This window comes from Octodon degus, unplaced genomic scaffold, assembly GCF_000260255.1.
Source record: "Octodon degus isolate 3935 unplaced genomic scaffold, OctDeg1.0 scaffold00245, whole genome shotgun sequence".
Lineage (NCBI taxonomy): Eukaryota > Metazoa > Chordata > Mammalia > Rodentia > Octodontidae > Octodon > Octodon degus.
Genome location: NW_004524821.1, coordinates 1,168,151 through 1,188,766, shown reverse-complemented (window position 1 = coordinate 1,188,766; position 20,616 = coordinate 1,168,151). Strand labels below are relative to the sequence as shown.

The 20,616-nt window shown below is 39.3% G+C and overlaps 1 protein-coding gene across 1 annotated transcript in view; it reads right to left on the bottom strand.

Moving 5' to 3' along the window:
* The window catches only part of Hivep3 (human immunodeficiency virus type I enhancer binding protein 3), a 464,424-nt gene extending 444,163 nt beyond the window's left edge, over positions 1 to 20,261 (bottom strand). The window contains exon 1 of the transcript XR_002819059.1: positions 20,144 to 20,261. The gene's annotated coding sequence lies outside the window, so the exon portion shown is untranslated. The remainder of the gene's footprint in view (positions 1 to 20,143) is intronic.
* Between the last annotated feature and the right edge of the window lie 355 nt (positions 20,262 to 20,616).

Here is a 20,616-nt window from a genome sequence, read left to right as displayed (position 1 = left end):
ATAAATTTTATTTAATCAGTCATTCAAAAATATGCATTAGTTCAAACTATGATTCAATAATTATTCCAGTGCTAGGAATACAAAATGAAATAAGATAACAGCACTGTCTAAGGTTTTCATTTCATGAAGACAATGGATAATAAACAAGATAATGATAAATGTTCGGAAGAATAAAGTTGAGTAGTGCCTGGGGAAGAAAACAGAAGAACTATTAAGACATACAATAGTCAGAGAAGATTACTTTGGGAAGGTCATATATGGTCAGAGAATTAATAAGATGAGAGAATAAACCAAAAAAGATACATAGGAAAAAACATGAAGGCCCAAGGCTTACTTGTCATGTTCCAGGAAAAAACAAAAGCCAGTATGACTGTAGGAAAGGAATGAGAGGAAGAAGTAAACAACAGGACTGCAAATCCCATTCAATCCAGCTATTCCCCTTCTAGGAATTTTTCCAAAAGACCTGAAAACACTGTCCTACTAACCTGTTTTTAAAACTGTTTCATTTTTATTTTATCTTTTTTTCTCATTAAAATGAATTTTAATTTTTTTGATTTAAGAAAAAAAGAACTGAAAACACCATATCATAGTGATACATTTGTAGCTATGTTTATAGCAGCACAATTTCTGATAGCCAAATCTTGTAGACAACCAGAATGCCCATCACCTGAGGAATGGATGAAAAAGATATGATGTTTTTATACAATGGAGTATTACTCAGCTATAAAGAAAAATAAACTCAAAGCCTTTATATGTAAGTGCATGCAACTTGAAGATATAAGTGAAATCAACCAGATGGGTAAATATTGTATTGTCTTCCTAGTGTAAGAACTCAAAAGAAGAAATTAAAATTGAAAGGTATAACAATTAAATGGAAATTGAGAACTTAAGGATTAATCAATGAAGAGAGAAAAATGAGAAAAGTTAGGAAATATGGCAGTGGCAAACCCATATATTTATATAAACAAGATGGTTAAGGCAATGATCCTAAGAATCTCCATCAGGTTTTTGAACATAACAGTTAATGGGTAGAATTCTCACTCTAATTAACTCTATATGCTGATATCTGTAAACTAAGCAACTACACTGAGGATAACAATGCGTAATACTAAAACCATGCTTGAAATACCTGTCATTTTGGTCTTCTAAATGTGTACTGCTTCTAATGTCATATCAATTATTGCTATACTCTCTTTGAAGTAGATGTTTCTTAAAAAAAAAGTGATAAAAGAAAACAAGAGACAAGAAAAAAGTCATAGGACTGTCCTGCTACAATATTGTATATGGTTTGATTTCTAAATTTCTGTGTAAAATATGTAATTGTTTTTTTTCACATTCCATAGGGATTCAAATTTTAGAATATCCATGGTTGTTGGAAAAGAGCCTCTGTTACAGGGTAATTAAGCTTCTCTTTGGATGTTTAACAACTAAAGTTTGCAGACCAAAAATTAGAGAAATAGAGAGGCTACAAGGATAGTCAATATTTTTGGTACTAGACCTTCAAGGTCAGTGAGGACACAGGACATAACAAAACCTGTGCTGTGACATTCTGTGACTCAGTAGTATACCAAATTATCTGATCGAGGAAATCATGGGGCCACAAAGGAAAGTGATTGATAATGTACAATGTGCCTAAGGAGAGTCACTTAGAGAGAAAAAAATCTCTTAGGCTTTCACAGAGAGCAAATTGGTCAAGGAATGGCCATGACTCATGGCCATGACTCATCCACATGGCTGACACTGACAAAAGATCTATAAGGTGCTGTACATGGTTTCAGGGTAAATCCTGAGGAGATTTGACTGACCTTGTCAGATACAAAAGTTACATTTTTAGTTATATAAGTCTTGCTTTAACTTGGTCTTAACCATCCAGCAAAAAAGTATAACCACAAGATACAAAAAGTAATTTCATATTAATATGCTGAGCTGAAAAGGCTCAAGTCAACAACTTCTGACAATTGCCAGTTCTGCTGATAACCCAGCACTATTATGGACTATTAGACTATATTGGGTTATTTTTGCTGAATCCAAGTACCTACAATCTTTAGACAGGCTTCAAGTATGAAAAGATCCTTTAAAGATTTCTCCAAATACAGCTTCTCTAACTGCAGTGGAACACCCATGTCTGACAAAACAAAACGAAAAAGGGGGATATGCTGGGAGCCACAAAGCTAGGAAATTGATCAAATATGCATACGTGGGACCTGGCCCAGTGCCTAAAGCAAATAAGCTACCTCACTCCTGAGATGAACATCCTGTTTGGTTAAGGTTAGCTATCAGTCGCTAGGCAACCTAGTGTCATGTGTTACTAACTGCACAAAAGTGTAAATAAAGGACTGTTTTGTTGTGGAAAAAAAAAGAAAAAGAAAAGGAAAAAATACATATATGTACATATAACAAGTGAGTTAGGATAGATATACAGCTACTTTCTCTTAGTTCATTGAGAATAAAAGTTTGTACTAATATTGTTTAAACAAGATATCATGTCTGAATCTTGTCCTCTGAATAACTACTATAAAGACAATAATATGCAATATATTAGTTATTGTTACCATCCTACTAACCTGTTTTGAAACTTTGCATTGCTATTTTATCTTTTTTACTCATTAAAATGAATTTTAAAAATTAAAAAAATCACTTAGACAACCTTATCCAATAAAAGGGAAAGAAAAGACTCAAAACCATGCAATTAGGAAAGAAAGGGGTGAAATTACAAATTATCATATGGAAATACAGACCATCTATGCCTACTTTGAGAACTTGTATTCTAATAAGATGAAAAATGTATAAGAAATGGACAGATTCCTACATACACATGAATTAACTAAAGCTGAATCAAGAAGATACAAAAATCCTAAATATCTGAATAACTACTATGAAGACAACAATATACAATGTATTAATTATTGTAACTGCCCTACTAACCTATTTTGAAACTGTTTCATTGTTATTTTATCTTTTCTCATTAAAATGAAAAATAAATACATTTTTAAAAAGAAACGTAGACAACACATTAGAAATCTACACAGTGGTCAGATTATACAAGATCCTCCTGATGTCCCAAAAGAGGGGGGAAAAAGGTTTTATAGGGCCATATAAGCCATGGTAATGATTTGCGGTATTCTAAATTTAATGAGAAAACATTGGTTTCAAAGAATGGTTTTGATCAGACAATGAACTAATTTTTTAAATATTGCTATAATTACTATACATAGAAGAACAGACTACAAGATGGCAAAAAAAAAACAAGAATGAAAATAAAAAGGTCAGTCAGGAGGCTACTACAATGACACAAGCAAGTATAGTGCTGACTTGGATCACATTTAGAACATTGGAGATGAGAAGTAGTCAGGTCCAGGCTGTGCTAGAGGCAAAGATCTCGCTAATGGCCTAAATGCAGGAGTCTAGCATTTAGTAAAGACTTGAGGACAACTCCCAAACACATGGCTTGAGGAAATTGGGGGGGGGGGGTAGTGTCAGTTTATAAATCTGAGAAAGAAGCAAGTTTAGAGTGGGTAAGATTAAATAGGAGGAATTTGGTAAAGGGCATGCTAAATTTCTGAATCTCTTAGACACACAAATAGAAACTCTTAACGGACAACTGAATATATGGGTCTAAATCTCAGAATAGTGATGAAAACTAAAGACATAAAGTTAAGAACCATGTGCAAATAGGTATTTCATATCATGAGACCAAACAAGTCATCTAAGAATGAATAAGATGTCCAAGGCCTGAGTCTTGGGATATCACCATTACAGAAGTTTGGATAAGATCCAGGACAAAGATCAAGGAATGTTCTATGGGGTGAAATGCCCACATGTATGTGTGGTCTGCTTCTGCATTCTCCACCCCATTCTCATCTTTATGTCTATTTTCACATTACTTTTCATTTCAAATGATAAACCAAACTCAAACTGCCGTACAAAATGAAGGAATAACCAAGTATCACCCAAATGATGTGACCTGAATGCAGCTTCTCTCCATTTCTCTGAAGTACTCTCTTCTATGGTGTGTTCTTCATCCTTGGCTCCAGGAAATAGGACAAGGATGCAATCATGGCCAGAAGAGTTAATGATGCTGGGCCCCAAAATCCACAAAAGCCCACCTCAGTCTTCTGCCAGTACCAAATTGGCTTACTCACTTTCCTGTGGATACATCATTAACAATCAATAAGGCTTTTATTTACATCATTATTATCATTTTTCAGAAATCTTCTACTTATTTGTTCGTACTTATTCTTAAAGAATCTATCTTCTAACATATGTCATTTAATGTTGGGCAGATTGTCATGGTGCCCAAAGCACCTGAAGTTCCTTGTGCCTACAAAGCAAACGTCATTCTCATCCCTCCTCCAGAATATCTTCCCTTCTCTCTTCCTCTCTGTAAGTCTTCCTTCCTTCAACATATAGATGAAATTTTTCCCCCATGATAGCTTTCCAAATTGGAAATGTTATCTCTGTCCTCCTATGTACAACTACAACATAAAATTGCATTTTTAAAAGATGGCCCACATCTGTCAAGTATATTTGCCTTTTTGTTCCAATCTCCTAAGTAGGCTGGAAACTACTTCCCAGAAAGATCTTGTTTCATATTTCCATATATTCTTCTCAGACGATGCCTAATGCAAAACACATAGTTTCTACATCAAACAAGTCTTTTAATAATTGCATGACTAAATTACTATCCTTATTTCTATTTGTGTAAAGAATGAACAAAAGAAAGATAAGAAATAATGTTTTTGGTTTATTATGTAGATTCCTCCCATAAGTAAGTAACTAGCATTTGACAGTGCTTGTAAGTACTTAGTATATAGTAGGCAGAGTGCTTATGCTCTAGTTTTAGACACGATAGAAGGCGCTGGGGCACAGTGATGAATAAAATGGACATAGTCTTTGTCCTCATAAAGCATACAAATTTGTTTTTCAGTATTGAACCTTAGTATTCCACTTTTTAAATTTAAATCTCTTTGAAATTGATTTTCTTATCTAACATGAATCAAATCACATTTTTCATCTACACATTAATGAGTCCCACTACCATTTATTTACTGGGACGTGCACCTCTATCTTAGCGCCTCCTTTGTAATACACCAAGAGTTCACAAATACAGAGGAGGTCCCAGGATTTCCATCTGTTCTGTTGTACTATTTATTCACTCTTCCAGCAATGCTATGTTGTCACTATGACTGTAATAAGCTTTACAATAACAGCACCTTGTTCTTCACAGTATCATAGCAGTTCTCATTTAACATAGTGACGAGCATGGCCAGTTCCATTCTTCCTTGGAGTTCTGTCATTTTTTAACTTTATATAGTATATTGTTGTCAGGTACATACAAATTTCAAATGGTAATATTTCCTTGGTGAAAAGAATAACATATCCCAAGGAATGTTCTTAACTATAAGGCCTACTTTATCTGAAGTTTTTCTTTTATTTGAAAACATGAATTTTTCTGTCTTTTACTTTCTTTTTTCTAAAGCCATACATTACAGATGGGTCTTACTCTACTGACTGGGATGTTATATATCTTATTCTATTCTTCTTGTAGTTACTCTAGAAATTACAACACACATGTCAACGTAGCCTCGGATATCATCTTTACTGTCTTTCCAGGTAATACCAGGATGTTTTATCCCCTTTCTTAACTTACATGCTATTTTTGTCTTACTTTTAATCCTATAGAATTTAGCCTACACAACATTAAAATTGTGCTTTATACTTTCTTTTTCATCTACATTGACATTTACCCACATACTGTATTTAACACTTTTTAAAATTCTTCATTCCTTATTTTGTCTTAACTTTTCCATTTAGAATTATTCTTCTTATACCTACAATGTATCAACTAAGATTGGCTTCCAGAGGCAAAAATCACTGATGTGGTAGAAAACTGTACTTTCTTCTTTATGTGAAAATGTTTTTATGCTTACCTTAGTCCTAAAGGTTATTTCCTTGTGTACAGAATTCTAAATTGTCAGCTATAGACTATTCCACTGTCTTCTGTCACACTAGTGTTTAGAAGAATGCAAATAAATTTTAAAAAAAAGAATGCAAATACTCTTTGCAAGGTAATTTGTTTTTCTTTATAGCAGTCCCTTGCTATTTCACAGTTCATCTTTTGTGGATTCACTGTTTTGCAGGTTTTAAAAAAATATTAATCTAAATTATTTATTGTGGATTTTTCGCTTTACCATGGGATTTTGCAGTAGCACATAGTGTGTATATGCTATTAAAATGAAGTGGGTTTACAAGTTTAGAAAATGGTTAAGAACATTAGAAGTGTTTTTAAAAGTGTGGGAAAGGCTTACAAGAGTGTGGCAAGAGTTTATAAACCCTTTGTATATGCTAAAGTAAATATAACTTCACTACCTCATGGATTTTCACTTGTCGCGGGGGTGTCTGGAACGCAACCTATGCAGTAAGTGAGGGACCACTGTATTAGTTTCCTATTGCTTTTAAGATTTCCTCTTTGGTGATGACCCAGGCCTCGGGATCCTGAACAGACCCAGAGCACAGGCCCGGGGAGTGAGTGAGATGACCCAGGCTGTGGGATCCTGAAGAGACCCAGAGCGCAGGCCCAGCGAGTGAGTGAGAGACCTGGGGTCCTCCGGATCCTGAATAGACCCAGAGCGCAGGCCCAGCACGGAACTCTTCAGCAGAACTCCCTGCAAAGAGGCTAGAGGCAAGACCCACCCAGCTGATTCAGGAACAGAACATCTTGCCAGACAGACACAAAGGGTTCAACTCTAATGCCTGCAGCAGAAAGAAGTGGAGCACAGTGGCCAGATCCAAAGAACACCCACCTGGAGGAATCTGAACTCTGTAGATCCGGACCTGGTGCTAAGGTAATAACTCTATCTAAGCTCTACACCAAAGGTCAGAAGACAGTGGTATACAAAATGACAAAGAGAAGGAACAAAATGCAGTCTCAGGCCTCGAGTCCACCCAGTACCAATGCAGAAGACACTGGCATAGAGGAAACTGGAAATCCCACACCAGATATCTCGGAAATAATAGCATTGACAGTAAAGAATCAACTGCAGAAAGGTATAGAAGAAATCAGATCAGAAATAATTTCGGAACTAAAAAATGTAGTAGTAACTATAATCAAAGAAGTACTAAGTGCTTCTAAAGAATGCACTCATAAAAAATAGAGGAGAATATAAAAATGATGGAACCCCTGAATAAACAATTTAGGAAAGAAATAGAATCTATGAAACAGGTTCAAAGTGATATACAGGAAATTAAAACCTCAATCACAAGCTGGCAAAACTGTTTGCGTGAAAGTGAAAATAGACTTTCTGACCTGAAAGACACCATTGCGGCTAGTGAAAAAGTAAGAAAAGATCTCTTTAAAACAACTAGGATGCAGGAAAAAATAATTCAATATCTGCAAGAGGATGCAAAGATGAACAATTTGAGACTAATAGGCATCAATGAGAAGGAAGGAGTCAATACAAGTGATATAAAAAGAATATGGGCAGAAGTAATAGAAAACTTCCCAAATATGGGGCAACAATCTGACATTCACATAACTGAAGCATATAGAACTCCAAATAGTATCAATCCAATGAAAGCCACACCCAGACACATAATAATCAAGATTCCAGAAATTCAGCATAGGAACAGTATATTAAAAGCCACTAAAGAAAAGAAACAGATCACATTTAAAGGAAAACCCATCAGAATAATGGCAGACTTCTCTTCACAAACCATCACAGCAAGAAGAGCATGGAGCAAAGTACTTGAAATCTTGCAGGAAAACAAATTCCAACCCAGACTGATCTATCCTGCAAAACTCTCTTTCAAATATAATGGAGAAGTGAAATATTTCCATGACAAAGAACAACTAAAGAATTTCAAGATGATAAAGTCAAGCCTACACAAACTACTAAATGATGTTCTAGAGAGGGAGCAAATTGATAACAGCCCCATGAATGAGAATGGAAAGAACCTGCCAAATAGGGCAAACAATTAAACAGAGGAGAATAAGAGGTATACAATAGTAGTCTTTCAGTTATTCTTTAGTGTGCAGCAGCAGGATATTTTTACCAGCACACCCTACAAATAGACGTCTCTTCCACTTGATGAGTTATGATTTCACCTGAGTCTACAGGGTGGATTTCAAAGAAATAGCTGTAGCTCAGTTCCACAAGTGACGCCTAGCCACCAGTAACTGTCACAGTCATTATGCATGTCCACAACACACTAGAACTTTGTGTGATATCCTATCCTCAAACTGTTAGAAGTGCTGGTCATTTACTTGCCATTCCAGTATTTATCTTATGTTTTACTCTTAGTATTTCTTTGCTATCATGAAAACTTTTTCTTCGTTCAATTGTTTTGAAACGTTTAATTTTCTGAATATTGCTTAATCTTAATTTTTGTTCTAGGATTTATACAGTATCTTTGACTTACAATTTACTTAAAAGACATTGTATGGTATCTTCTCCTAGTATTAGAAACTTTAAAAAGTATATTTCCACTTTCTGTTGACTTTAAAAAAAAAAGAGGTTTGTACCTATGTTGTTTATTTATTATTTCTTGCCTATATCTTGTAATATGAGAAACTACTTTGGCAGTAACAATACACAATGTACTAACCATTGTTACTCTCCTAAAATCTTGTTTTGAGATTTTGTACCATTGTTTTTATATTTTTTTTCTTTAAAATAAAATAAATGATGTCAAAAAAAATATTTCCTCTTTGCCTTTGGTGCTATTTAGGAAGAGCTTAATAAATTTTATCAACTCTGGGAAAATCTCAATCAGTCTCTCTTTGAATAGATGCTTCTCCATTCTTTCTCTTCTCATTTTTAAACTCCAGTGAAGTGCACTTCACATCATCTCATTCAGTTCTCCATGTCATTCAATCTGTCTTGCACATTTTCTTCCTGCTTTGTTAGTCAGCATCCTCACTCATTCTTTCTGCCTTAACATTCAATTTATTAATTTCTTGTTTATTTCACTAGATAAGCTGTCAAATTTAGGTCATTGCTTTTTTTTTTTTTTTTTTTTTTTTTTCAGAACCAGGGACTGAACTCAGGCCCTTGCTCTTGCCATGGAAGCGCTTATTCCACTGAGCCATCTCCCCGGCCCCAGGTTATTGCATTTTTAAATGTTATTGTTTGGTGGCTTAATTCCAGAAGTCTGGTTTGGTCTTTTTCAAATTTACCAAGCCATTTCTAATTGCAATCCACTTATTAAAGACATTTACTAGCTTACTTTCATTCCTATAAACATAAGAAGTAAAATTTTTTATTTGAATCTATACTTAACAGCATATAAAGAATTTGTGAGATTTTTTTCTACCTACTGTTTCCACTATTTCATCATGTTTTGTTTTCTTTTTCTTTTTTATTTTATTTTATTGAGAAACAAATAGCAAAGAGACAGTTTCAAAACTGATTAATAGGACAGTTTCAATAATTAATACATTGTACATTGTTATCTTCTTAGTGGTTATCCATAGTGTAAGATGTAGGCAGGATATCCTGTCCAAACACTATTAGTACAAATCTTTCTTCTCATTGAATTAAGCGAAAGTAACTGTATATCTATTCTAACTATTCTGTATGTACAAATACAAAATGGTCCTTCCTTTGTATCCCCTTTTTTTGTTTAGTCCTGTCAGAAATGGGTATTCCTTTGGCATCTAAATACTATAGGTGCATGAATTCAGCAAAACAATCCAACACAGTCCAGCAGTCCACAATAGTAGTGGGTTATCCACAGAAGTTGTTGACTTGAGCCTTTCACAGGTCAGCATATTAATATGACTTTACTTTATATACCTCGTTTTTATACTTTTCTGCTGGACATGTTTTGCTTTCTTGTATGCTTCAGTCTTTCTGATTATACTGCTCATTGACCCTAGAAAATCATGAAGAAAGTAAGTTCTTCCAGAAAAGATCTATATCTGACTCTCCCAGGTACCTATGGTTAAACTGATAGGATATGCAACAATCCACAAAACCTATAAAAAGATTGGTTAATCACTAGTAGATACTTTCCTTCTTCCTTTTTTTTTTTTTTTTGCTCAATACCAAGGTGACTTTCCCTGCAGTTTTATTTTTGGTTCACCTTTGTCCTGAGAAGTTCCACCTTTATATAGAAGTAGTCCCTTATCAGACTGTCCTCCTTGGGCAAGCCAGGTACTTTGACTTCTAGAACTTTTTTGTTCTACAAGGCTGCAAAAATCAAAATCTACATTAGAATCAACAAATGTCCTCAAGGCAAAAGCAACTTAGGTGTTCTAATGTTTCATCTAGCTCTCTAGTTTCATATTGGGCCATAGATCTTGGCCTGAGGTTCCTTTATATTTCTGAACTCTTTAGTGATTTTATAAACACTTAAAATTTTTTAAATGTAAAAGGTAATAGTGCACAGCTGAAAACGAGCACTTGGGAGGCTGAAGGCTTCTGTGTGTTTGAGGCCAGCCTGAACCACATATTGAGATCCAGTCCACAAAACCAAAAACCAAACCAAATCAAAACTAAAAAAGAAAAAGAAAACTTATTTATTTATTTGGTACAAGGTCTTGTTACACAGTTCAGATTTGTAGTAATCCTCCCTGTCTCAGTCTCCCCAGTGCTGGGATTACAGGTGTGTACCACATCATGCCTGGTTTTGGTGGCTGGCTTAGCTCAGGCCCAGCATGACTTGTGGTACTAGGGATCAAATCCAGGTCCTTGTGCTTGCAGGGCAGGCACTTAGACCACCAAGCTATCTCCCCAGCCCCTCCCAAAAAATGTTTGTAATAAATAAATAAATAAATAAATAAAATTTTTCAGAGGAATTTTGGTCCAAATAAACTTAGCCTACCACTATCAGAAATAGAAGTCTATCAGGTCTTTTCTTAATTGTAATTGAATGAGCTAAATTTTCCTAGACAGCTATAAGATTTACATGAGCCTCCTCTTGTGAGAGGATGGGGCATACCCAGATATTTCTCAATGAGCCACAGCCTAAAAGGATCTTTTCTTTCCTGACACCAAAGATATAGAAGAGTCTCTAGACATGGCACTGACTCACTTACGTGACTTTCTGCAACCTCTCTCTTTGCTCTCTGGACCTAACTATATCCAGAAAGGCTTCCTCCACAAGGTATACATTCAATTCCTAAAACTGTTGCAAACAAGGAATGTAGATTTTTCTACATTCAGGATATAATGTCCACCTTAAAAAAAAAAAAATAGAACTTTCCTGGCACTTTCTAAAATCTATCACTGCAGGGGCCGCGGAGATGGCTCAGTGGAATAAGTGCTTCCCTGGCAAGCGCAAGGGCCTGAGTTCAATCACCAGTTCTGCCAAAAATAAATAAATAAATAAATAATAAAATAAAATGTACCACTACTAGGCTCACTCAACACGTCTGTGCTGCTTCACCTCAACCTCTCCCACGTGTCTTGGACCTGAGTTCATCTACTTAGGATAGATAGGCCTTACATATATGTTTAAATCTTGCATTAAATTTTCTTTTCTGCTGTAAGTAAAATTTTCAGTGTTTTAATTTTTTCCATTTTCTTATTGCTTTGGATGACTTTATGCTCAAGAGCTTAAGTTCTCTTGATTCCTCTCTTTTCTCATCGACTCAATGTCCATTACTTCAGAAAGTCCTGCCAACTCCACCTTCAAAACAGACACAGAACTTAGCCACTTCTTGCCACCTCTATCTCTAGCCTAGACCAAGCCACCTTTGTATTTTATTTGGACCATCACATACCTCCCAACCAGTCTTTCTGCACTTACCTTAGCTATTTAGGAGCCTACTCTTCATACATCACTTATAATTTTTAAGATATAAGCTATATCATGACACCTGTGCTCAGAATCTTCCTTTAGTTTTACATCTTACTCAGAATAAAATCTTCATCATGACTGGGGCATGTGGTACTGGGGATCAAACCCAGGACCCTGTGCTTGCCTAAGCAGGTACTCAGTCCACTGAACTATCTTGCCAGCCCGAAGTCCAAAGTATTTAACACAGCTATAAAGCCTTGCAGATCCTTCACCTCTTCTCCTATCATTTTTTTTTATTCTAGCCAAAATATCCTCTTTCTTGCTATTCACGTGAGTCAAGCATATTCTCCATGCGGGCCTTCTCACTTGCTGAACTGTCAGTAGGGAATACTCCACCATTAAGTTTCCACATGGCCCACTCCTTTTAACTCCATTTATGTCTCTGGTCAAATATCTACCAACTATAGCTGCCCCAAATGCCCACTGTCTGTCTCCTTACCCAGTTATATTTTTTTCTTGGTGGTTATTATTAACCTACATGTACTGGACTCTTTTAGAATATTTTGCTGAGTTAACACACCTATAATATTCAAATAACGGAACTTAACAAAAAAAGGGTATACAGATGAATGTCCATTTTGTATCTGTGTATTCAAAGTGGTTAGGATAGATATATAGTTACATTCTCTTAATGAATAGAGTGATTTGTTCTAATGGTGTTTGTAAGTAGGATATCATGTCTGCATCTTGTACAGCAATTAACCACTAGGAAGAATGTATGCAATGTGTTAATTATTGAAACTGTCCTACCAATTTGATTTGAAACTGTCTCATTGCTATTTGTTTATCAATAAAATTATGGGGAAAAAATAAATAATAATAATAATTATTATTATTATTATTATTAGCACTCTTGTTTGGAGTTGGAGGTTTTCCTTTACCAAAATACAAACCCTAGAAGACCACGGTCTTTGTCTGTTTGGGTTCACTGATATGCCACAGGGATCTAGAGCAGGGTCAGGCATATAGAAAATGCTCCACAAACATCACTCCATGAATACTGTGGACAGAAGAGTTCCACTGCAGAAAGCACAGTGAAAGTAGGGACCGCAAAGCTCCTTTTCCAATGCCACATGAGCATTCACCTCCTCGCCTTCTGCTTCTCTGATCACAAATGCAGCATGCCAAGGTCACCATTTTCAGCCTGAGTCTACAAATCATTCCTGCCTGAGGATCCCTAGTTCACTAATTTGGTGTCCAAATCACAAATCTGATTGGTCTGCCATGGTCCAAAAACCCATCCAAAGTCCATTTAGATATTTGGTAGTTGGAGGTGTAGGAAGGGGAAAGTGGGTACGTCCGCTCACATACCGTGGAGAGTTATCCACTCAGGCTCTCTACAAAAGGAAAAAGTGCTGGCGAGCCTTAATTCAAACACAAAACAACCCTTCTCCTCTAATATATCCTAACACTGGCAGTGAGCATAAACATGACCTCCATTAGGATGCCTCTAACTCAAATGCCTTCTGAGCTCTGGCAGTTAATATAAATGAGTGAAGACAGCTGAGTGCAAAATATGGCAAAACGTGGAACTCTGTGCTGCATCCCAAAACAGCAGCTACAATCCTGCCAAGAAGGAACATAGGCCCAGTGGTGCTGGGGCTCTTGATAGCCTAAGAGATCTTGACCAGAACCAGGAAGCGGTGTATTTTAGTGTGAGATGTGTCACCTTTTAAAGACACAAAATTTAATGTTTTAAAAATAATGGGGGGCCTGCTCATTAGCTCAGGTGCTTAAGTGCCTGCTGAAACAAAGCAGTCAGGCTCAGGATGCTGTGGTTCAATCCCCTCATCCTCAAGCCACACCAGACCTGCCCTGAAAGCAGCCTGAGGGGCCCAAAAATAAATAAATAAAACCATGTGCAAACCAAATACAACATATCTGCTGACCAAATTTGGCTCGGCCATATCAATATATGACTTCTATTTTATAAAGTCAGCTCAAAAACAGAACACTGGCAATCTATCACACCCAAAGGCAATATTTCCCAGGGGGCTCAATGTAAAGATTTCATTAGCTGGAGTACTCAGAACTCTCAGTCCCCTTTCACAGATATCTCCCTGGCTGTATTATCAATTCTGTGCCTCCCTGTGTTCCAGGCCCATTACTTACATTTACTCTATTTTTTAGAACCCATCTACATAGGAACTAAAATTCTCATTTTGCAGATAAGGAAACTGAGGTCTAGAGAAGTTCAAGAATGTTAGGAAGTAGCAGTGATTTTAACCACATCACTCAATCCCTAGCCCAGGTGCTTTCCACTAAGCCATCTGCTTCTATGGTTAAAGTTGGTGGGGATTTGTATGGTGCCAGGATTGGTGGAGAAGATGGGGCAGTTGCTGTGAAGGGGGAGATAGCTCAGGGACTTAAGCATCTGCCTGGCAAGTACAAGGTCCTGAGTTCAATCCCTGGTTAAAAACAAATCTGATAATACCTACTATTAATAGACTAGGAACTACCCTACCCAAAGAAAGACATGGACAAATGTAACAATTTTGACACAGAATGTTCAGCATAAGCTAATGCCACATACAGGTCTTTGTGCAATAAGGAGAGGTAAAAATGCATTTAATAAATGGAATAAGGATAGGAAATAAAGCCCTGCAGGGCCCGTGTCTTCCCACCCAGATAGCTGCTTGTGAACTTAGTCCAGAATGTCTAAGTTGGTAGAAATCAGTACCTAATAAAAATTCACAGACATCAATTATCTGATTATTCAAGGCTCTCAACTCTTGAAGCCATTTCTATATGCATATTTCAACACAACACTGAATCGAGTAAAGACATGCCAATGCCCCAGTGGCCTAAAAAAATTAATCCTGTAGCTCAGGGAGACACGACTGGGAAAAGAAAGTCCTATTTGCAAAGTGTAAACTGCAGCACTGTCTTCATGCAGTGCAAGCTGCCGGTGGCTGGAAAGGGGCTCTCTATCCTCCCCTAGATGAAGAGAGAGAAGCAGCAGCTGCCAACGTGTTTCTCCAGTCCTAGAAATCCCACCTTCCTTGCACCCCATCCAGCCTATACTTCCCAGGAGTCACTCAATGAAGATTCCTTAGGTAGGAGACAGAAGCTGCAGGGGACACTGAACTTACGCGGGACAGTGAGCCACTAGAGGGTCATGAGACGGGAAAGAGGTCATCCCAAAGGAGCCATACATGCTACGCTTCCCCTAGAAATGAAGAGGGCCCACTATGAGCAAATCTTGAATCGTGTTTTTGCCAGCAGAAAACTGGAAGTAGGATTTTCTACCAGGAGGTTTAAAAACAAAAGAAATCATCTCTGATCACCTGTATTTTCTCAGGAAGAAGAGCTGAGCCCCACACCCTACACCAGATTTGTCTAGGCCTGTTCTTGTTTCTAAGGCCCCCATGGATCCTAGCATGCCCACTTATTTATTGGTTCTCCTCTGGGGTGACCCAAACAGCAGAAAGCCATTTGCCTCCTTTCCTGCCAAGCCTCTCTAAGAAGGCAGGTGATTGGTAATTATTCACACTATTTCTGGGCTTAGGAAAAGGGAAGGTTAGGATTGGAACAGTAATAGATAGAGCTTTCCTAGCATGTAGAAGGGCCTGGTTTCAACCTTCAGCTCTACAGAAAGAAAAAAAAAAAAAAAAAAAAAAACCAGACACACAGAGAAAAGGAGGTGCAAAGATAGAGTACAGATAAAGAATGCCCAGAAGTTGACTTTTCCTGAAAATGTACATTGTATAAACAGAGACTCAGTACACTACATTTTCTAAAATTTGTATATGTTTAAAATTTTCCAAAATAAAAAGCTGTTAAAGGAAGGAGGAGGACACACATACAACCTGAAAAGGAACCTGTGTTCAGCACTCTCCGTTCTGCGTCTGGACAGAGACCAATCGGGGAAGTGCTCGGGCTCTCAGGCCCATAGCCTAGAAGGCCGTGCTTAGGGAGCAGAGATTGTATCTTCTAAGTACCACACTCAATGTCCTGAACAAAGTAACCTTTGAAAAATTCCCTAGAACTTTTGAAAATTATTCTGGCAGGACCCAGCTTCCCTTCTCAGCCTATAAAATCTTCTGCCTCCACAAATTACCCCTCCAGCCGCCTCCCACTACAAGGGCCTTTACTTCCTGTTCCAAACTACTGCGTTGAGCAATCCATCTATTGAAATAGCTCCTGGGTGGCAGACAAATGCCTATGTTTCGTCAGCTTGTTTAGTTGGGTCTTCCTCCTGGACATCAGATGTAAGGACACTGTTTTCACTTTGAAGAGGTCAAGAAACACTCTATGTTTTCTTTTCCTGCCTCTTCCTTTAACTTCAGTTTGCTCCTAATCATAATTTTTTTTAAGTCACACGAAGTGCAGTTTTCCAACTTCCACACTATTAATGTGTTAGGCCACAGAGTTCTTTGGGGATGGGGGAGAGCACTGTTCCATGCTGTATAGGATGGTCAGCAGAATCTCTGGTCTCTGTGAGATGCCAGCTGCCACTAGATGCCAACAGCACATATGCCATCCTCAACTGTAACAACCAAACATGTCTCTAAGCATTGCCAAATGTTCCCTTGGAGGAAAAAAAAAAAACCCTCCCTTGGTTGAGAAGCATCAGCCTAAAACATATTGGGAAAACAGGGTCAATATTGTCCTGACCAAAAAAAATGAGATTAGATAGTCCATTTCCACATATAATACTGGATAACATTGTAACTCATAAATTTATAACTATGAACATTTGAGAAATGTTACATCCCAAGCCAGAAATACGTAAAGTAATGAAAAAAATGAACTTCACATTTGTAACTATATCTTCTCTGGCTTTGTGGTTTCCTGTGTTAAATCTTATTTGCTCCCCCCAAATTATGTTTTCCAGTCAATGTGGTCATCAAAATATCTCAAACACCCCCATCCCTCCCAGAGCACCACACAATTTGAGTTGGAAAGAAAAGCTTCCAACAGCTTCCTCAGCACTAACCATGATGTGCCCTGGCTCTCAGCACATATCTAATAAGCTGGCTGGAGGACAGAATCTGTTAAAAGAACATTTCCCAACAAAATGGGGGTGGGGAGAAAAGCATTACCAATGTGTCCTATTGGTCCACCTCCAAAACAGTCACACTGGTACCCCTTTCTTGCATACCCATGTGGAAATCACATCTTTTCTCAACTAAAACTCTCTAGACCTACAATACCAACTTCCAGTTCCACCTCTAAAACCTGGAGTTGGGGGGATGCCCCAAAAAGGTCTCCACCACTTTGTTCCCCCAACCTCTGCACCTGTAAGATCAGAAAATTATCCAGTTCTCAATTTGGCCAAGAAGAGAATTAAGCCAGTCTGGGTCCCTGGCCACACCCATGGGGAAATACTGCTATTTTTCTTCATTAGGCAGAGGGAGTTTCCCACTCTATTTAATGGTACACTCCCTTCTTAAGAAGAAAGAATCTGTTTTCTGGTCTTCAGAGGCTTACATTAATCACAGTCTATTACAAAGCTCTGGAGATCTATACGAATACAAAACTGTCTTCCCACCCCATTGGACTTCTCAGCTCTGTCTGTGGCCCACCCAAACATCCACCCTTTCCTGTTCCCAGGCAATGATGACACTGATGCTGTGAGCAGGCAGTCAGTGGGTGCAAGGGATTCTGCCATCTGGGATTTATTCTTTCCTCCACCCATTCCAAGCCACTGCCTGCCTTAACCTGGATCACCTCATCCTACAGTCTGACCTTGGCCTCCTAACTGGTCTCCTAATTTAGCCTTTCCCCACCAGCCTAACCTGCCATGATTTTGCAAACCTCTTATCTGCAGTTCAGGTCCTGCCATCATCTGATCCTAAGCCTCCTGCAAAACGATGCCAAATGAGCCCCTCCAAGTGCCTATTACACAATCCTGCACATAGTTACCCTACTCCTATAAAATGACCTTTTTCTGGTTGTCCTTTTTCTTTACAATTACAATGTAACTACAAGTAACAATGCTGGATGCAACAAAATAATTCTGAAAGGTTCAAGGTGAAGTCTCTCAACTTTGCAAAGCCACAGGCAGTCACTGGTCACAGTAGAACGTATGGCCTCCTAGTCCTTTGACACATAACATACACATACTCCACTCATTTAATACTTAGTCTCATAGCAGAGGATATTTAACTCTTACATGCTCTGATGTATCTCTCCAGGTACCCATGATGGTAAAGCTAGTCAATTCATCTTCTTCAACAACTATTTTTCCATGAATGAAGAAACAAAAGAGGATAAAGTTTCTTCATGAAAATCACAAATGAACTGGTAGAAAAGTTAAAACCTAACCTAATGCTGGTTATGATCCTATAAAATACCCATGATATAGAATGTAAAATGGTGTGAATAGCAGGTAAAAAGAAATATCTGTTGTAAGAACAGCCTACCGCAACAGAAACACACATTGGTTAAGGCCATGAACTTAGAGCTCAGGTGACCTAGGTGAGAATCTGTCATTTGCCTAACTGTGAGGCCTGAACTAAGCAATTCTCACTCTGAAACATGGAATCATAACAGTATTTTTCTTACTGGCAGTTATGAAAATCAGATAACTTAATACCTATAAAGTATTTGAAACAGTGCCTAGTACACACTAATACAAATTATCCTTGCCTTAATATAAACCCCTCAAATATAAGTAATATCTTTCTTTTTAAAATATAGACCAACAAATCAAAACTAAATCTCAGAACCCTCATCCAAAAAAAATGAGTATGGAACAAAAACTAATATAATATTAGTCAAAAAATCCTTAAGTGACATAGTGACTGAAGTTATTACTACTAGGAGGCCTGACCCCACAAAGACCTCACAGATCAAAACCACTGTAACACCTATCGCACCAAGGAATTAAAAAGAAACTTTGCCTGTAGCAGTAATTATCTAAGCAAAGTGGGCTGCAAATCTGCTACAGAATTGTTTTGTCATGGTCATATTTCTAGTAAATTGCTGCTTCTGGACTAAAGCACTGGTGTTGCAGAACTGGCATACTGATAGAAAGATTATTATAGAAACGCTATTAAAATGAATTAGATATTATTAAAGATATAACACTACAACAGTGCCTGCTTGCAAAGGATTTCAAGCCGTGTTGCCTAATGGGCAGATGAAAGTGCTAATTAAACCCACTCTTAGAGGATGTCCCTAGGCGGGTCTTAAACCACAGGTGGCAAGAAGTCTTCAACTTAAATGAGGACCAGTAACGCCTACCCAGTTGGAAGCAGTCCTACTGGGAAGATGGGAAAAGAACTAGACGAGTCGAGGTTTTCCCCGCAGAAAGGTAACCCAGGAAAGCACACAGCATCTGAGCTTACTGAAACTCAGTTTTTTCCTTAACTGCTTCACCAGCAGCATTTAAAATTCATCCTTTGCTTGAGTGAAGAAAACCAAACAATCCGCCTTAAATTAGAGACCCTCAATAAGAAAACCTGGTCAGGGAGGGGCAGAGAAAGCTTTGCATTACTAAGAAAGCTTTCTCAAGCAACCAAAAGACACTGATCATCTCTCCCGACAGCGCCTCGGCCAAAAGCATCTCTCACCGCAAACAGAGCCTGAAGCTCTCAGTGGTTCTCAGAGTTTCTAAAGATATTAGCCAAGCGTTTCAGGATCTAGTTTGCTTTGCCACCTTGTTAATTAACTAATCAGGCATGGCAAAGTACCTCACAAATACAAAGTGTCAGGATAATGCTAAGTAAATTCGTCTACCTGCTTTAAATGTCGATGCCAAATTTAAAAGGGTGGGGGAGCGAGACATTAAACCGTCCCCAGATTGCTGCAATCCAGGATTCGCTAATGTAGGTAGAAGCGGAGGGACCCGCGCGCCCTGCCTGCAGCAGCCTCCGGCCAAAGAGCCGGGCTTGGGCTGGACTTCCAGAAGCGAAACCTGGACCAGGGCCACCCCAGTGCAAACGCAACGCCGCTCGCGAAGCGCATCCTAGCCACTCAGCTTCCCCGCATCTACTGAATGTCAACAAACCCGCACCACAAAGTGAAACTTTCCCGCACCCCGCGGTCGCGCGGGGTCTCTGCTCTCTGCCTGGCAGCGCGACTCGGGGACAGGTGTGGGGCCGGGTGAATTGAGGACCCCAGTTCCCAGTCTCCGCGATTGTGTAATCTGCCGGGAGGCGGCTCAGGGACAGCTCCCCAAGCTAGGGGATGCGAGGCCAACGGGGAACCCGGCTGCAGGCGCTGCACCCGAGAAGCAGGGGGATGGGGAGAGCTGTCGTCCCGCCCCCCGGGACCGCCCCCGGGCTGCGCCGCGCGGGGAGCCGCGGCGCTGACACAGCCCGGAGGGGGCGCCCGAGCAGCGGACCGATCCCTAGGAGGGTCGCGATAGCTCCGCAGCCGCGGCCGACCTTACCTGGAAGTCGGGCCGGGACGCGGGAGGCGGCTCGAGATGCAGGGAGGCAGCGGCGGGCGGCGGCGCTGGCAGCTACCCGGGCCACAGCGTGCGAGGAACCGAAGCGGCGTTGGCGCGCGCGGACTGACAGCCCCAAGCCCCGCCTCCAGGGCACGGGCCCCGCCCACTCCCGACCGCGCGGCTGGGCCCGCCTCCTCCACCCACCGCCGGGGTCAAACTGGGTCCACCAGCGCGGAGGGCGGGGGTGCTCGCTTCCGATTGGTCCGGGCTATGACCGCCCCGCCCATTCCCCGCCCCCTCCTTGGCCCAAAACTGGCGCATGCGCTGTGACTTGTTGAGAGATGGTTAGGCGGAGTGCTGGTGTTTTCGGTCCCCTCTCAAGCTGGTACCCGGGCGTGGTTTCTTACCCGCAAAGGTCTGGAGCATTAGATGGCCAAAAGAGCAAGAAACAGGTTCAGACTACTTATTACCTG